The sequence below is a fragment of the Phyllobates terribilis genome, unplaced genomic scaffold (assembly GCF_046119375.1).
Source record: "Phyllobates terribilis strain yellow unplaced genomic scaffold, ASM4611937v1 Scaffold_7__3_contigs__length_470593459, whole genome shotgun sequence".
NCBI lineage: Eukaryota > Metazoa > Chordata > Amphibia > Anura > Dendrobatidae > Phyllobates > Phyllobates terribilis.
The window spans coordinates 434,213,290-434,229,547 of record NW_027362767.1 but is presented as its reverse complement, the minus strand read 5'-3'; the positions used below and the strand labels follow the sequence as shown (position 1 = coordinate 434,229,547).

At 54.8% G+C, this 16,258-nt stretch overlaps 1 non-coding gene across 1 annotated transcript; it reads right to left on the bottom strand.

Annotated features, from left to right (window-relative positions):
* Positions 1-703: 703 nt before the first annotated feature.
* On the bottom strand, positions 704-790 carry TRNASTOP-UCA (transfer RNA opal suppressor (anticodon UCA)). The gene has a single exon. It is a non-coding gene; the product is annotated as a tRNA-Sec (tRNA).
* Between the last annotated feature and the right edge of the window lie 15,468 nt (positions 791-16,258).

Here is a 16,258-nt window from a genome sequence, read left to right as displayed (position 1 = left end):
TACATTACATTACTGATCCTGAGTTACATCCTGTATTATACTCCAGAGCTGCACTCACTATTCTGCTGGTGCAGTCACTGTGTACATACATTACAATACTGATCCTGAGTTACATCCTGTATTATACTCCAGAGCTGCACTCACTATTCTGCTGGTGCAGTCACTGTGTACATACATTACAATACTGATCCTGAGTTACATCCTGTATTATACTCCAGAGCTGCACTCACTATTCTGCTGGTGCAGTCACTGTGTACATACATTACATTACTGATACTGAGTTACCTCCTGTATTATACTCCAGAGCTGCACTCATTATTCTGCTGGTGCAGTCACTGTGTACATACATTACATTACTGATCCTGAGTTACCTCCTGTATTATACTCCAGAGCTGCACTCACTATTCTGCTGGTGCAGTCACTGTGTACATACATTACATTACTGATCCTGAGTTACATCCTGTATTATCCTCCAGAGCTGCACTCACTATTCTGCTGGTGCAGTCACTGTGTACATACATTACAATACTGATCCTGAGTTACATCCTGTATTATACTCCAGAGCTGCACTCACTATTCTGCTCTTGTAGTTTCTAGTATGAAAAGAGTAAAATAAATGAAGCTCTGCTTTCTGCGGTTTCCTTCTGTCCAGCAGCTCTTCTTCTCTTCTGCACAGCCCGCGCCCTTCTTGCTGACGGTTTCCCGCCCGGAGGGTGGAATTGAACCACTCTGTCCCTAGACAGCTACAGGTTTGAAGCCTGCACCCCAGACCACTGAGGATCATCCGGGCGGGAAACATGGCGGTCGCGGCGCTATATAACGGCCGCCGGCCCGGAGGCGCTGGACTTATGGAGATTGCAACAAGGCGGTTCCGTTGCAGTCGTCCTCGATACTCACGGGGCATCAAGTGATTACAGACGCCCCCAGTGACTGGGAATTGCCGCATCAACCGGAGAAACGAGAGTAAATAGAGGGCGGGGCGTATGCAAATGACCGCAGTGCACGCTGGTCCGCAGGGAAGCTCGGTATGGGCGGAGACAGCTGGTAACGTAACTGCTCGGAGTCCGCAGGTCGCGCTGAGGGTGGAGATGCTCTGCAGACAATGGACGGTAGTGGCGAGAAGCTCTGCTGTAGCGTAGGGTCAGGCCGTGAGTCAGAGACAGCGCGTCAGAGGAGCTGACGGAGAGAGGGGGCGAGCGGGGGGCTACACACAGCGGCTAATAATAGCCCGAGCTATAAATAGCCCGCGAGATGACGTGTGAGGACGGCGCGTAGACTGCTGGGAGCATAGCAACAGGAGAGTCACCCATAGCAACCGAGCTGCTGCAGTCACCTATAGCAACGGGAGATTCACCCATAGTAACCGAGCTGCTGCAGTCACCTATAGCAACGGGAGTGTCACCCACAGTGTCACCCACAGCAACCGAGCTGCTGCAGTCGCCGATAGCAACAGGAGAGTCACCCACAGCAACCGAGCTGCTGCAGTCACCGATAGCAACAGGAGATTCACCCATAGTAACCGAGCTGCTGCAGTCACCTATAGCAACAGGAGATTCACCCATAGTAACCGAGCTGCTGCAGTCACCTATAGCAACAGGAGATTCACCCATAGTAACCGAGCTGCTGCAGTCACCTATAGCAACAGGAGAGTCACCCACAGCAACGGAGCTGCTGCAGTCACCTATAGCAACAGGAGAGTCACCCACAGCAACCGAGCTGCTGCAGTCACCGATAGCAACAGGAGATTCACCCATAGTAACCGAGCTGCTGCAGTCACCTATAGCAACAGGAGATTCACCCATAGTAACCGAGCTGCTGCAGTCACCTATAGCAACAGGAGAGTCACCCACAGCAACCGAGCTGCTGCAGTCACCTATAGCAACAGGAGAGTCACCCACAGCAACCGAGCTGCTGCAGTCACCGATAGCAACAGGAGAGTCACCCACAGCAACCGAGCTGCTGCAGTCACCTATAGCAACAGGAGATTCACCCATAGTAACCGAGCTGCTGCAGTCACCTATAGCAACAGGAGAGTCACCCACAGCAACTGAGCTGCTGCAGTCACCTATAGCAACAGGAGAGTCACCCACAGCAACCGAGCTGCTGCAGTCACCTATAGCAACAGGAGAGTCACCCACAGCAACCGAGCTGCTGCAGTCACCTATAGCAACAGGAGAGTCACCCATAGCTACCGAGCTGCTCCAGTCACCTATAGCAACGGGAGTCGCCCACAGCAACCGAGCTGCTGCAGTCACCTATTGCAACAGGAGAGTCGCCCACAGCAACCGATTTGCTGCAGTCACCTATAGCAACGGTAGAGTCACCCTCAGCAACCGAGCTGCTGCAGTCACCTATAGTAACGGGAGAGTCACCCACAGCAACCGAGCTGCTGCAGTCACCTATAGCAACAGGAGAGTGACCCATAGCAACGGAACTGCTGCAGTCACCTATAGCAACGGGAGAGTCACTCACAGCAACCGAGCTGCTGCAGTCACCTATAGCAACAGGAGAGTCACCCACAGCAACCGAGCCGCTGCAGTCACCTATAGCAACGGGAGAGTCACCCACAGCAACCGAGCTGCTGCAGTCACCTATAGCAACGGGAAAGTCATCCATAGCAAAGGGAGAGTCACCCACAGCAACTGAGCTGCTGCAGTCACCTATAGCAACAGGAGAGTCACCCACAGCAACCGAGCTGCTGCAGTCACCTATAGCAACGGGAGTGTCACAGCAACCGAGCTGCTGCAGTCACCTATAGCAACAGGAGAGTCACCCACAGCAGCCGAGCTGCTGCAGTCACCTATAGCAACAGGAGTCACCCACAGCAACCGAGCTGCTGCAGTCACCTATAGCAACGGGAGATTCACCCATAGTAACCGAGCTGCTACAGTCACCTATAGCAACAGGAGATTCACCCACAGCAACCGAGCTGCTGCAGTCACCTATAGCAACGTGAGAGTCACCCACAGCAACCGAGCTGCTGCAGTCACCCACAGCAACCGAGCTGCTGCAGTCACCTATAGCAACAGGAGAGTGAGCCACAGCAACCGAGCTGCTGCATTCACCTATAGCAACGGGAGAGTCACTCACAGCAACCGAGCTGCTGCAGTCACCTATAGCAACAGGAGAGTCACCCACAGCAACCGAGCCGCTGCAGTCACCTATAGCAACGGGAGAGTCACCCACAGCAACCGAGCTGCTGCAGTCACCTATAGCAACAGGAGAGTCACCCATAGCAACTGGAGAGTCACCCACAGCAACTGAGCTGCTGCAGTCACCTATAGCAACGGGAGTGTCACTCACAGCAACCGAGCTGCTGCAGTCACCTATAGCAACAGGAGAGTGACCCATAGCAACGGAACTGCTGCAGTCACCTATAGCAACGGGAGAGTCACTCACAGCAACCGAGCTGCTGCAGTCACCTATAGCAACAGGAGAGTCACCCACAGCAACCGAGCCGCTGCAGTCACCTATAGCAACGGGAGAGTCACCCACAGCAACCGAGCTGCTGCAGTCACCTATAGCAACGGGAAAGTCATCCATAGCAAAGGGAGAGTCACCCACAGCAACTGAGCTGCTGCAGTCACCTATAGCAACAGGAGAGTCACCCACAGCAACCGAGCTGCTGCAGTCACCTATAGCAACGGGAGTGTCACAGCAACCGAGCTGCTGCAGTCACCTATAGCAACAGGAGAGTCACCCACAGCAGCCGAGCTGCTGCAGTCACCTATAGCAACAGGAGTCACCCACAGCAACCGAGCTGCTGCAGTCACCTATAGCAACGGGAGATTCACCCATAGTAACCGAGCTGCTACAGTCACCTATAGCAACAGGAGATTCACCCACAGCAACCGAGCTGCTGCAGTCACCTATAGCAACGTGAGAGTCACCCACAGCAACCGAGCTGCTGCAGTCACCCACAGCAACCGAGCTGCTGCAGTCACCTATAGCAACAGGAGAGTGAGCCACAGCAACCGAGCTGCTGCATTCACCTATAGCAACGGGAGAGTCACTCACAGCAACCGAGCTGCTGCAGTCACCTATAGCAACAGGAGAGTCACCCACAGCAACCGAGCCGCTGCAGTTACCTATAGCAACGGGAGAGTCACCCACAGCAACCGAGCTGCTGCAGTCACCTATAGCAACAGGAGAGTCACCCATAGCAACTGGAGAGTCACCCACAGCAACTGAGCTGCTGCAGTCACCTATAGCAACGGGAGTGTCACTCACCGCAACCGAGCTGCTGCAGTCACCTATATCAACAGGAGAGTCACCCACAGCAACCGAACTTCTGCAGTCACCTATAGCAACAGGAGAGTCACCCACAGCAACCGAGCTGCTGCAGTCACCTATAGCAACAGGAGTCACCCACAGCAACCGAGCTGCTGCAGTCACCTATAGCAACGGGAGATTCACCCATAGTAACCGAGCTGCTACAGTCACCTATAGCAACAGGAGATTCACCCACAGCAACCGAGCTGCTGCAGTCACCTATAGCAACGGGAGAGTCACCCACAGCAACCGAGCTGCTGCAGTCACCCACAGCAACCGAGCTGCTGCAGTCACCTATAGCAACAGGAGAGTCACCCACAGCAACCGAGCTGCAGCAGTCACCTATAGCAACAGGAGAGTCATTCACAGCAACCGAGCTGCTGCAGTCACCTATAGCAACAGGAGTCATCCATAGCAACCGAGCTGCTGCAGTCACCCACAGCAACCGAGCTGCTGCAGTCACCTATAGCAACAGGAGAGTCACCCACAGCAACCGAGCAACTGCAGTCACCTATAGCAACAGGAGAGTCACCCATAGCAACTGAGCTGCTGCAGTCACCTATAGCAACGGGAGTCACCCACAGCAACCGAGCTGCTGCAGTCACCTATAGCAACGGTACAGTCACCCACAGCAACCGAGCTGCTGCAGTCACCTATAGCAACAGGAGAGTGACCCATAGCAACCGAGCTGCTGCAGTCACCTATAGCAACGGGAGAGTCACTCACAGCAACCGAGCTGCTGCAGTCACCTATAGCAACAGGAGAGTCACCCACAGCAACCGAGCCGCTGCAGTCACCTATAGCAACGGGAGAGTCACCCATAGCAACAGGAGAGTGACCCACAGCAACCGAGCTGCTGCAGTCACCTATAGCAACAGGAGAGTCACCCATAGCAACAGGAGAGTGACCCACAGCAACCGAGCTGCTGCAGTCACCTATAGCAACGGGAGTGTCACTCACAGCAACCGAGCTGCTACAGTCACCTATAGCAACAGGAGAGTCACCCACAGCAACCGAGCTTCTGCAGTCACCTATAGCAACAGGAGTCACCCACAGCAACCGAGCTGCTGTAGTCACCTATAGCAACAGGAGAGTCACCCATAGCAACCGAGCTGCTGCAGTCACCTATAGCAACAGGAGAGTCATTCACAGCAACCGAGCTGCTGCAGTCACCTATAGCAACAGGAGTCACCCACAGCAACCGAGCTGCTGCAGTCACCCACAACAACCGAGCTGCTGCAGTCACCTATAGCAACAGGAGAGTCACCCACAGCAACCGAGCAAATGCAGTCACCTATAGCAACGGGAGAGTCACCCACAGCAACTGAGCTGCTGCAGTCACCTATAGCAACAGGAGTCACCCACAGCAACCGAGCTGCTGTAGTCACCTATAGCAACAGGAGAGTCACCCACTGCAACCGAGCTGCTGCAGTCACCTATACCAACAGGAGAGTCACCCATAGCTACCGAGCTGCTGCAGTCACCTATAACAACAGGAGATTCACCCATAGTAACCGAGCTGCTGCAGTCACCTATAGCAACAGGAGATTCACCCATAGTAACCGAGCTGCTGCAGTCACCTATAGCAACAGGAGAGTCATCCATAGCTACCGAGCTGCTGCAGTCACCTATAGCAACAAGAGATTCACCCATAGCAACCGAGCTGCTGCAGTCACCTATAGCAACAGGAGAGTCACCCATAGCTACCGAGCTGCTGCAGTCACCTATAGCAACAGGAGAGTCACCCATAGCTACCGAGCTGCTGCAGTCACCTATAGCAACAGGAGAGTCACCCACAGCAACCGAGCTGCTGCAGTCACCTATAGCAACAGGAGAGTCGCCCACAGCAACCGAGCTGCTGCAGTCACCTATAGCAACAGGAGAGTCACCCATAGCAACTGGAGAGTCACCCACAGCAACTGAGCTGCTGCAGTCACCTATAGCAACGGGAGTGTCACTCACCGCAACCGAGCTGCTGCAGTCACCTATATCAACAGGAGAGTCACCCACAGCAACCGAACTTCTGCAGTCACCTATAGCAACAGGAGAGTCACCCACAGCAACCGAGCTGCTGCAGTCACCTATAGCAACAGGAGTCACCCACAGCAACCGAGCTGCTGCAGTCACCTATAGCAACGGGAGATTCACCCATAGTAACCGAGCTGCTACAGTCACCTATAGCAACAGGAGATTCACCCACAGCAACCGAGCTGCTGCAGTCACCTATAGCAACGGGAGAGTCACCCACAGCAACCGAGCTGCTGCAGTCACCCACAGCAACCGAGCTGCTGCAGTCACCTATAGCAACAGGAGAGTCACCCACAGCAACCGAGCTGCAGCAGTCACCTATAGCAACAGGAGAGTCATTCACAGCAACCGAGCTGCTGCAGTCACCTATAGCAACAGGAGTCATCCATAGCAACCGAGCTGCTGCAGTCACCCACAGCAACCGAGCTGCTGCAGTCACCTATAGCAACAGGAGAGTCACCCACAGCAACCGAGCAACTGCAGTCACCTATAGCAACAGGAGAGTCACCCATAGCAACTGAGCTGCTGCAGTCACCTATAGCAACGGGAGTCACCCACAGCAACCGAGCTGCTGCAGTCACCTATAGCAACGGTACAGTCACCCACAGCAACCGAGCTGCTGCAGTCACCTATAGCAACAGGAGAGTGACCCATAGCAACCGAGCTGCTGCAGTCACCTATAGCAACGGGAGAGTCACTCACAGCAACCGAGCTGCTGCAGTCACCTATAGCAACAGGAGAGTCACCCACAGCAACCGAGCCGCTGCAGTCACCTATAGCAACGGGAGAGTCACCCATAGCAACAGGAGAGTGACCCACAGCAACCGAGCTGCTGCAGTCACCTATAGCAACAGGAGAGTCACCCATAGCAACAGGAGAGTGACCCACAGCAACCGAGCTGCTGCAGTCACCTATAGCAACGGGAGTGTCACTCACAGCAACCGAGCTGCTACAGTCACCTATAGCAACAGGAGAGTCACCCACAGCAACCGAGCTTCTGCAGTCACCTATAGCAACAGGAGTCACCCACAGCAACCGAGCTGCTGTAGTCACCTATAGCAACAGGAGAGTCACCCATAGCAACCGAGCTGCTGCAGTCACCTATAGCAACAGGAGAGTCATTCACAGCAACCGAGCTGCTGCAGTCACCTATAGCAACAGGAGTCACCCACAGCAACCGAGCTGCTGCAGTCACCCACAACAACCGAGCTGCTGCAGTCACCTATAGCAACAGGAGAGTCACCCACAGCAACCGAGCAAATGCAGTCACCTATAGCAACGGGAGAGTCACCCACAGCAACTGAGCTGCTGCAGTCACCTATAGCAACAGGAGTCACCCACAGCAACCGAGCTGCTGTAGTCACCTATAGCAACAGGAGAGTCACCCACTGCAACCGAGCTGCTGCAGTCACCTATACCAACAGGAGAGTCACCCATAGCTACCGAGCTGCTGCAGTCACCTATAACAACAGGAGATTCACCCATAGTAACCGAGCTGCTGCAGTCACCTATAGCAACAGGAGATTCACCCATAGTAACCGAGCTGCTGCAGTCACCTATAGCAACAGGAGAGTCATCCATAGCTACCGAGCTGCTGCAGTCACCTATAGCAACAAGAGATTCACCCATAGCAACCGAGCTGCTGCAGTCACCTATAGCAACAGGAGAGTCACCCATAGCTACCGAGCTGCTGCAGTCACCTATAGCAACAGGAGAGTCACCCATAGCTACCGAGCTGCTGCAGTCACCTATAGCAACAGGAGAGTCACCCACAGCAACCGAGCTGCTGCAGTCACCTATAGCAACAGGAGAGTCGCCCACAGCAACCGAGCTGCTGCAGTCACCTATTGCAACAGGAGAGTCACCCACAGCAACCGAGCTGCTGCAGTCACCTATAGCAACGGTAGAGTCACCCTCAGCAACCGAGCTGCTGCAGTCACCTATAGTAACGGGAGAGTCACCCACAGCAACCGAGCTGCTGCAGTCACCTATAGCAACAGGAGAGTGACCCATAGCAACCGAGCTGCTGCAGTCACCTATAGCAACGGGAAAGTCACTCACAGCAACCGAGCTGCTGCAGTCACCTATAGCAACAGGAGAGTCACCCACAGCAACCGAGCCGCTGCAGTCACCTATAGCAACGGGAGAGTCACCCACAGCAACCGAGCTGCTGCAGTCACCTATAGCAACAGGAGAGTCATCCACAGCAACCAAGCTGCTGCAGTCACCTATAGCAACGTGAGTGTCACTCAGCAACCGAGCTGCTGCAGTCACCTATAGCAACAGGAGAGTCACCCACAGCAACCGAGCTCCTGCAGTCACCTATAACAACAAGAGTCACCCACAGCAACCGAGCTGCTGCAGTCACCTGTAGCAACGGGAGATTCACCCATAGTAACCGAGCTGCTACAGTCACCTATAGCAACAGGAGATTCACCCACAGCAACCGAGCTGCTGCAGTCACCTATAGCAACGGGAGAGTCACCCACAGCAACCGAGCTGCTGCAGTCACCTATAGCAACGGGAGAGTCACCCACAGCAACCAAGCTGCTGCAGGCACCTATAGCAACAGAAGAGTCACCCACAGCAACCAAGCTGCTGCAGTCACCTATAGCAACAGGAGAGTCATTCACAGCAACCGAGCTGCTGCAGTCACCTATAGCAACAGGAGTCACCCACAGCAACCGAGCTGCTGCAGTCACCCACAGCAACCGAGCTGCTGCAGTCACCTATAGCAACAGGAGTCACCCACAGCAACCGAGCAACTGCAGTCACCTATAGCAACAGGAGAGTCACCCATAGCAACCGAGCTGCTGCAGTCACCTATAGCAACGGGAGTCTCCCACAGTAACCGAGCTGCTGCAGTCACCTATAGCAACGGTAGAGTCACCCTCAGCAACCGAGCTGCTGCAGTCACCTATAGTAACGGGAGAGTCACCCACAGCAACCAAGCTGCTGCAGTCACCTATAGCAACAGGAGAGTGAGCCACAGCAACCGAGCTGCTGCAGTCACCTACAGCAACGGGAGAGTCACTCACAGCAACCGAGCTGCTGCAGTCACCTATAGCAACAGGAGAGTCACCCACAGCAACCGAGCCGCTGCAGTCACCTATAGCAACGGGAGAGTCACCCACAGCAACCGAGCTGCTGCAGTCACCTATAGCAACAGGAGAGTCACCCATAGCAACTGGAGAGTCACCCACAGCAACTGAGCTGCTGCAGTCACCTATAGCAACAGGAGAGTGACCCACAGCAACCGAGCTGCTGCAGTCACCTATAGCAACGGGAGTGTCACTCACAGCAACCGAGCTGCTGCAGTCACCTATAGCAACAGGAGAGTCACCCACAGCAACCGAGCTGCTGCAGTCACCTATAGCAACAGGAGTCACCCACAGCAACCAAGCTGCTGTAGTCACCTATAGCAACAGGAGAGTCACCCACAGCAACCGAGCTGCTGCAGTCACCTATAATAACAGGAGAGTCATTCACAGCAACCGAGCTGCTGCAGTCACCTATAGCAGCAGGAGTCACCTATAGCAACAGGAGAGTCACCCATAGCAACCGAGCTGCTGCAGTCACCTATAGCAACGGGAGAGTCACCCACAGCAACCGAGCAACTGCAGTCCCCTATAGCAACAGGAGAGTCACCCATAGCAACCAAGCTGCTGCAGTCACCTATAGCAACCGGAGAGTCACCTACAGCAACTGAGCTGCTGCAGTCACCTATAGCAACGGGAGAGTCACCCACAGCAACCGAGCTGCTGCAGTCACCTATAGCAACAGGAGAGTCACCCATAGCAGCCGAGCTGCTGCAGTCACCCACAGCAACCGAGCTGCTGCAGTCACCTATAGCAACAGGAGAGTCACCCACAGCAACCGAGCTGCTGCAGTCACCTATAGCAACAGGAGAGTCACCCATAGCTACCGAGCTACTCCAGTCACCTGTAGCAACGGGAGAGTCGCCCACAGCAACCGAGCTGCTGCAGTCACCTATTGCAACAGGAGAGTCGCCCACAGCAACCGATTTGCTGCAGTCACCTATAGCAACGGGAGAGTCACCCACAGCAACCGAGCTGCTGCAGTCACCTATAGCAACGGTACAGTCACCCACAGCAACCGAGCTGCTGCAGTCACCTATAGCAACAGGAGAGTGACCCATAGCAACCGAGCTGCTGCAGTCACCTATAGCAACGGGAGAGTCACTCACAGCAACCGAGCTGCTGCAGTCACCTATAGCAACAGGAGAGTCACCCACAGCAACCGAGCCGCTGCAGTCACCTATAGCAACGGGAGAGTCACCCATAGCAACAGGAGAGTGACCCACAGCAACCGAGCTGCTGCAGTCACCTATAGCAACAGGAGAGTCACCCATAGCAACAGGAGAGTGACCCACAGCAACCGAGCTGCTGCAGTCACCTATAGCAACGGGAGTGTCACTCACAGCAACCGAGCTGCTACAGTCACCTATAGCAACAGGAGAGTCACCCACAGCAACCGAGCTTCTGCAGTCACCTATAGCAACAGGAGTCACCCACAGCAACCGAGCTGCTGTAGTCACCTATAGCAACAGGAGAGTCACCCATAGCAACCGAGCTGCTGCAGTCACCTATAGCAACAGGAGAGTCATTCACAGCAACCGAGCTGCTGCAGTCACCTATAGCAACAGGAGTCACCCACAGCAACCAAGCTGCTGCAGTCACCCACAACAACCGAGCTGCTGCAGTCACCTATAGCAACAGGAGAGTCACCCACAGCAACCGAGCAAATGCAGTCACCGATAGCAACAGGAGAGTCACCCATAGCAACCGAGCTGCTGCAGTCACCTATAGCAACGGGAGAGTCACCCACAGCAACTGAGCTGCTGCAGTCACCTATAGCAACAGGAGTCACCCACAGCAACCGAGCTGCTGTAGTCACCTATAGCAACAGGAGAGTCACCCACTGCAACCGAGCTGCTGCAGTCACCTATACCAACAGGAGAGTCACCCATAGCTACCGAGCTGCTGCAGTCACCTATAACAACAGGAGATTCACCCATAGTAACCGAGCTGCTGCAGTCACCTATAGCAACAGGAGAGTCATCCATAGCTACCGAGCTGCTGCAGTCACCTATAGCAACAGGAGATTCACCCATAGCAACCGAGCTGCTGCAGTCACCTATAGCAACAGGAGAGTCACCCATAGCTACCGAGCTGCTGCAGTCACCTATAGCAACAGGAGAGTCACCCATAGCTACCGAGCTGCTGCAGTCACCTATAGCAACAGGAGAGTCACCCACAGCAACCGAGCTGCTGCAGTCACCTATAGCAACAGGAGAGTCGCCCACAGCAACCGAGCTGCTGCAGTCACCTATTGCAACAGGAGAGTCACCCACAGCAACCGAGCTGCTGCAGTCACCTATAGCAACGGTAGAGTCACCCTCAGCAACCGAGCTGCTGCAGTCACCTATAGTAACGGGAGAGTCACCCACAGCAACCGAGCTGCTGCAGTCACCTATAGCAACAGGAGAGTGACCCATAGCAACCGAGCTGCTGCAGTCACCTATAGCAACGGGAAAGTCACTCACAGCAACCGAGCTGCTGCAGTCACCTATAGCAACAGGAGAGTCACCCACAGCAACCGAGCCGCTGCAGTCACCTATAGCAACGGGAGAGTCACCCACAGCAACCGAGCTGCTGCAGTCACCTATAGCAACAGGAGAGTCATCCACAGCAACCAAGCTGCTGCAGTCACCTATAGCAACGTGAGTGTCACTCAGCAACCGAGCTGCTGCAGTCACCTATAGCAACAGGAGAGTCACCCACAGCAACCGAGCTCCTGCAGTCACCTATAGCAACAAGAGTCACCCACAGCAACCGAGCTGCTGCAGTCACCTGTAGCAACGGGAGATTCACCCATAGTAACCGAGCTGCTACAGTCACCTATAGCAACAGGAGATTCACCCACAGCAACCGAGCTGCTGCAGTCACCTATAGCAACGGGAGAGTCACCCACAGCAACCGAGCTGCTGCAGTCACCTATAGCAACGGGAGAGTCACCCACAGCAACCAAGCTGCTGCAGGCACCTATAGCAACAGAAGAGTCACCCACAGCAACCAAGCTGCTGCAGTCACCTATAGCAACAGGAGAGTCATTCACAGCAACCGAGCTGCTGCAGTCACCTATAGCAACAGGAGTCACCCACAGCAACCGAGCTGCTGCAGTCACCCACAGCAACCGAGCTGCTGCAGTCACCTATAGCAACAGGAGTCACCCACAGCAACCGAGCAACTGCAGTCACCTATAGCAACAGGAGAGTCACCCATAGCAACCGAGCTGCTGCAGTCACCTATAGCAACGGGAGTCTCCCACAGTAACCGAGCTGCTGCAGTCACCTATAGCAACGGTAGAGTCACCCTCAGCAACCGAGCTGCTGCAGTCACCTATAGTAACGGGAGAGTCACCCACAGCAACCAAGCTGCTGCAGTCACCTATAGCAACAGGAGAGTGAGCCACAGCAACCGAGCTGCTGCAGTCACCTACAGCAACGGGAGAGTCACTCACAGCAACCGAGCTGCTGCAGTCACCTATAGCAACAGGAGAGTCACCCACAGCAACCGAGCCGCTGCAGTCACCTATAGAAACGGGAGAGTCACCCACAGCAACCGAGCTGCTGCAGTCACCTATAGCAACAGGAGAGTCACCCATAGCAACTGGAGAGTCACCCACAGCAACTGAGCTGCTGCAGTCACCTATAGCAACAGGAGAGTGACCCACAGCAACCGAGCTGCTGCAGTCACCTATAGCAACGGGAGTGTCACTCACAGCAACCGAGCTGCTGCAGTCACCTATAGCAACAGGAGAGTCACCCACAGCAACCGAGCTGCTGCAGTCACCTATAGCAACAGGAGTCACCCACAGCAACCAAGCTGCTGTAGTCACCTATAGCAACAGGAGAGTCACCCACAGCAACCGAGCTGCTGCAGTCACCTATAGCAACAGGAGAGTCATTCACAACAACCGAGCTGCTGCAGTCACCTATAGCAGCAGGAGTCACCTATAGCAACAGGAGAGTCACCCATAGCAACCGAGCTGCTGCAGTCACCTATAGCAACGGGAGAGTCACCCACAGCAACCGAGCAACTGCAGTCCCCTATAGCAACAGGAGAGTCACCCATAGCAACCAAGCTGCTGCAGTCACCTATAGCAACCGGAGAGTCACCTACAGCAACCGAGCTGCTGCAGTCACCTATAGCAACGGGAGAGTCACCCACAGCAACCGAGCTGCTGCAGTCACCTATAGCAACAGGAGAGTCACCCATAGCAGCCGAGCTGCTGCAGTCACCCACAGCAACCGAGCTGCTGCAGTCACCTATAGCAACAGGAGAGTCACCCACAGCAACCGAGCTGCTGCAGTCACCTATAGCAACAGGAGAGTCACCCATAGCTACCGAGCTGCTCCAGTCACCTGTAGCAACGGGAGAGTCGCCCACAGCAACCGAGCTGCTGCAGTCACCTATTGCAACAGGAGAGTCGCCCACAGCAACCGATTTGCTGCAGTCACCTAAGCAACGGTAGAGTCACCCTCAGCAACCGAGCTGCTGCAGTCACCTATAGTAACGGGAGAGTCACCCACAGCAACCGAGCTGCTGCAGTCACCTATAGCAACAGGAGAGTGACCCATAGCAACGGAACTGCTGCAGTCACCTATAGCAACGGGAGAGTCACTCACAGCAACCGAGCTGCTGCAGTCACCTATAGCAACAGGAGAGTCACCCACAGCAACCGAGCCGCTGCAGTCACCTATAGCAACGGGAGAGTCACCCACAGCAACCGAGCTGCTGCAGTCACCTATAGCAACGGGAAAGTCATCCATAGCAAAGGGAGAGTCACCCACAGCAACTGAGCTGCTGCAGTCACCTATAGCAACAGGAGAGTCACCCACAGCAACCGAGCTGCTGCAGTCACCTATAGCAACGGGAGTGTCACAGGAACCGAGCTGCTGCAGTCACCTATAGCAACAGGAGAGTCACCCACAGCAACCGAGCTGCTGCAGTCACCTATAGCAACAGGAGTCACCCACAGCAACCGAGCTGCTGCAGTCACCTATAGCAACGGGAGATTCACCCATAGTAACCGAGCTGCTACAGTCACCTATAGCAACAGGAGATTCACCCACAGCAACCGAGCTGCTGCAGTCACCTATAGCAACGTGAGAGTCACCCACAGCAACCGAGCTGCTGCAGTCACCCACAGCAACCGAGCTGCTGCAGTCACCTATAGCAACAGGAGAGTGAGCCACAGCAACCGAGCTGCTGCATTCACCTATAGCAACAGGAGAGTCACTCACAGCAACCGAGCTGCTGCAGTCACCTATAGCAACAGGAGAGTCACCCACAGCAACCGAGCCGCTGCAGTCACCTATAGCAACGGGAGAGTCACCCACAGCAACCGAGCTGCTGCAGTCACCTATAGCAACAGGAGAGTCACCCACAGCAACTGAGCTGCTGCAGTCACCTATAGCAACAGGAGAGTGACCCACAGCAACCGAGCTGCTGCAGTCACCTATAGCAACGGGAGTGTCACTCACAGCAACCGAGCTGCTGCAGTCACCTATATCAACAGGAGAGTCACCCACAGCAACCGAGCTTCTGCAGTCACCTATAGCAACAGGAGAGTCACCCACAGCAACCGAGCTGCTGCAGTCACCTATAGCAACAGGAGTCACCCACAGCAACCGAGCTGCTGCAGTCACCTATAGCAACGGGAGATTCACCCATAGTAACCGAGCTGCTACAGTCACCTATAGCAACAGGAGATTCACCCACAGCAACCGAGCTGCTGCAGTCACCTATAGCAACGGGAGAGTCACCCACAGCAACCGAGCTGCTGCAGTCACCTATAGCAACAGGAGAGTCATTCACAGCAACCGAGCTGCTGCAGTCACCTATAGCAACAGGAGTCATCCATAGCAACCGAGCTGCTGCAGTCACCCACAGCAACCGAGCTGCTGCAGTCACCTATAGCAACAGGAGAGTCACCCACAGCAACCGAGCAACTGCAGTCACCTATAGCAACAGGAGAGTCACCCATAGCAACTGAGCTGCTGCAGTCACCTATAGCAACGGGAGTCACCCACAGCAACCGAGCTGCTGCAGTCACCTATAGCAACGGTAGAGTCACCCTCAGCAACCGAGCTGCTGCAGTCACCTATAGTAACGGGACAGTCACCCACAGCAACCGAGCTGCTGCAGTCACCTATAGCAACAGGAGAGTGACCCATAGCAACCGAGCTGCTGCAGTCACCTATAGCAACGGGAGAGTCACTCACAGCAACCGAGCTGCTGCAGTCACCTATAGCAACAGGAGAGTCACCCACAGCAACCGAGCCGCTGCAGTCACCTATAGCAACGGGAGAGTCACCCATAGCAACAGGAGAGTGACCCACAGCAACCGAGCTGCTGCAGTCACCTATAGCAACAGGAGAGTCACCCATAGCAACAGGAGAGTGACCCACAGCAACCGAGCTGCTGCAGTCACCTACAGCAACGGGAGTGTCACTCACAGCAACCGAGCTGCTACAGTCACCTATAGCAACAGGAGAGTCACCCACAGCAACCGAGCTTCTGCAGTCACCTATAGCAACAGGAGTCACCCACAGCAACCGAGCTGCTGTAGTCACCTATAGCAACAGGAGAGTCACCCATAGCAACCGAGCTGCTGCAGTCACCTATAGCAACAGGAGAGTCATTCACAGCAACCGAGCTGCTGCAGTCACCTATAGCAACAGGAGAGTCACCCACAGCAATCGAGCAAATGCAGTCACCGATAGCAACAGGAGAGTCACCCATAGCAACCGAGCTGCTGCAGTCACCTATAGCAACGGGAGAGTCACCCACAGCAACTGAGCTGCTGCAGTCACCTATAGCAACAGGAGAGTCACCCACTGCAACCGAGCTGCTGCAGTCACCTATACCAA